Here is a 3,497-nt window from a genome sequence, read left to right as displayed (position 1 = left end):
ATAATTAACATATTTACAGATTTTATTAATTTATATAATTTATATAGAGATATTTAATATATGTTGAATATATAATATAAAATACTTATATTTAAAATTTTTATTTTAACAATTTGTTAGTACTTTTTTTATGAACTTACATGTGATATTTAGTGTTTTTTTGGACATTAGAAATTGGTGTTTAAACCCACCACCCTATCTCTCTTTATTATAGCTTTATCAGCTAATATTTTGCCAAAAATCTAAGCTGTACTATGCAAACTCTGATCCTGGACATAACCAGCATCCTGAATAGACACATGCCTGTATCACTTGCTGGCATTATATTCTGAATTTAGATTTGATCAGACAGTGTTCCTGGATTTTGGCAGGAACGTAAGACTCCTGAGTCAAAGGTGAAGAATTTTATTACTCAAGGCCCAGAAAATATGAGCATCAGTATACTAACGTCCATTTTTTTTACTGCTATTTTAGGAGGTAATGTAGATAGTCTCACATACACATCTACACACATATACATAGTGGGATATGTGATTAGGAAACCAAAGTTTAAGAACCTGAGTCTTTTGTACTAGGTGATAAGCATTCCCGCACTTTCCTCTGAAGAGAAATGCTATTTCTATTTTCCAGTGCTGAAAGTGCTCATAAATATAGCAGTTAGTGCCTCACTTGAAAGACATGCAGAAATTCAAGGAACTCATGGAAAGTTGTTCCCCAGCAAGATGAAGAACATATAATTAAAAGAAATTAAATTCTTGCCAAATCCCTTCCTCTTCCATCACCACCAGCAGTCCCCTTCAACTTTTCCATGAACTACAATTAATAGATTAAAGAAAATATATTTAGCCAAATAGGCATTACAATGGAAAGAATTGGAAAAATTTGTAAAAGAGTACAAGAAAAATATGGCTGTTATGAAAACAGTATAATATTTTATCTGTTATTATGATGAAAAACTGCTGTTCAGGGATTCTAGAAGATAAACAGTTTCAAGAACTTGAACATTTAAACTTGACTAGTGGCCAGTTGCTAAAGTTTATTTTTTAATTGTATGAAAATAATATCAATAGAACTAAATTTATACATTAATGTGGATTTAAGTAAACAAACACAGTCTCTCATAATTTCTTCTTATATGTTTAATACTCTAAAACTTAAGCATTCATGTCAAAATTAAATAAAATAGCCACATTTTAAGGGTTTTCATTTGTTTTGTTTTGAAAATTAGAGAAAGTTACTTGATGAATTGTCTACATTATATAAGAAACAAAACAGCATATTGAAACATTAAAAAGTTCGATGGTTCAAAACTTATTAATCTAAAATTTGTAACAAAATTATTCTTAATTTTGGTGAGAAAAGCATCCTTTTCAATAAGTTTGTTACTCATAGTAATGTGACCACTCTACTGTAATAGAACTGTTATTTTTTTCTTATTCAGTATTTTTAAAGATTTGAAAGCAGTAGCATTAAAATTGAACAATCATAAAAAATCCTGATGATAATCACAGAAAAAGATAATCATACATAATAGTAAGTAAATGTTTGAGGTTTCTGCATCTCTGAACCAAAAAAAAAAAAAAAAAAAAAAACAGAGAAGAAATTAAAGCTGTTAGTTAAACTTGCTAAATAAGTCGGTTTAAAAACCCAAGGTGTTAAAAACTGTAAAATTTTACAAAATATTTTATACTTTTGAGAGAAAGCAATTGATGCAAAAGTAAGGGCCAAAAGAGACTCAAGCATAATGTTCATATTATAAGGCTGCCTCTAAAATAGTCTTCATTAACAAGACAAAGTTACAAAATTGGGTTTATTTTGTTACAATAAGTTGTCATAATATAAAGACATTTTTCTTTCTTTGAAGTGTCTTTTCTCCTTCTTTTATCAGTTTAGATTAAGTTATTTGAGAAGTTTCTATTACTGAGAAAGAATAGAAGAATGAGTATTAAAAGAAAATTTTACCACATTTTGGCTCTTCCATCACACACCTGCTCGTATGCACCCTCCATTTCATATACTGGGTAATCTACCCTTGTAGGGAAGCAAATCCCTGATTCCATCAGAGTACTAAATATAACTTGTGAACCAGAATTTCTGTGTCTATCATCCCATTCTATGGGTGTAGATTAGGTTATTATTGACCTACCAAATTTTAAACTAAAAGACACATTTCTTCTCTGACACAGCCAATAGTATATGAGAATAAAGTAGGACTAGGTTAACCACCATAAAAAGTCATATTTGAAAAAAGGACAATAAGAAGCACATGAATTTATGGGTGCATAATTATCACAACCCAATACCAGAAGTAATAAAGATCTTCTCCTCTGAAAATGGGCTAAGTTTCTTGATTAGCTCATCTAGCAAATCTTTATTTTGCTTTACAAAAGAAACTCCTTTCCATCTTTCTCTCCACTCTTGGTTCTGAACTTTAAGAGAATTGATCTTAATCATTTTTTTTGTTTAAATTATTCATGTGTCCAAACTGAAGTAGTTCATATTCAAGATTCTCCATGATCCAAGAAAGCCACTGCTGCTACAGCTATTTTCTTCACATGTCATATATGGAGAAGGAGTAAAATTGGGAAGCCCGGTGAAATGACATCTACTTTTATCCTTTGGCCATCTCTAGCTGCCAAGGAAGCTGAAAAATTACAGGTTTTTTTTTGGCCAAGTATTTTGTTTATTAGCACAAAATTATGTTGCTGCAAGTAAGATTGAATGGAAACAAATATTGGCACAGTAACTAGTAATTATGAAACAAAGCATAACATCAAATTAATCCTCTTTCTGCAACTGTGGTGTTCTCTTCCCGTTTTCCTGGTGAATCCTTGGTAGCACCATCCACACTACGAGCAACAGAAATCTGGCAGTAATTTTTGATGTGTATTTTTCTCTCTCACTCCATATCCAAACATGAAAATATTATCAGAATTCTTTTTATTTTTATAATGTCAGCTAGATAATGTGCTGATAGCATAATAAGGTTCGAGGAAGGCATATCTCACACATGAGCCTGAAAACCCAGCCATCACACTTGTGAACTACAAAAAGATCTCTCAGGTTGAACTACCTTCAACCTGGGTCCTATAACTGCATGACACTCTAGCTCCAGCTACAGGTTTTTTCCTTGCATTTTCAATCCAAAACCACTAAAACCTATGAGATATACCCACAATCAGTTTCTCATTAATTTCTTAATCCTTTGCAATCTGTTTTCTGTTGCTTTTCTCCAATCTGAATGAACACCCCTTTAAATGGTATTCAAGGGTATCAACTTTCTAAATCAAGTAAAACTTCTAATTTTCATTTTATTTATTCTCTCTGAAGCTTAAGACTCTGTTGCTCACCTCCACCATCTTGAACCTTTTTTATCCTTTTGACTCTACTTTTACCATCCCTTCATTCTTCCTTCCTATAACTTTGTAGGAACTCCTCTTTCTCCTCATGTCAGTTAACTCACTTGTATTTAGGATGCTATTCATTGTTACTGCCTT

General features: G+C 31.5%; 1 non-coding gene across 1 annotated transcript; it reads right to left on the bottom strand.

Annotated features, from left to right (window-relative positions):
• Window positions 1-2,952: 2,952 nt before the first annotated feature.
• On the bottom strand, window positions 2,953-3,056 carry LOC118155169 (small nucleolar RNA U13). Its single transcript, XR_004745388.1, has one exon. It is a non-coding gene; the product is annotated as a small nucleolar RNA U13 (small nucleolar RNA).
• Between the last annotated feature and the right edge of the window lie 441 nt (window positions 3,057-3,497).

This window comes from Callithrix jacchus, chromosome 6, assembly GCF_049354715.1.
Source record: "Callithrix jacchus isolate 240 chromosome 6, calJac240_pri, whole genome shotgun sequence".
NCBI classification, from domain to species: Eukaryota; Metazoa; Chordata; class Mammalia; order Primates; family Cebidae; genus Callithrix; species Callithrix jacchus.
This window is presented reverse-complemented; position numbering and strand designations above follow the sequence as displayed.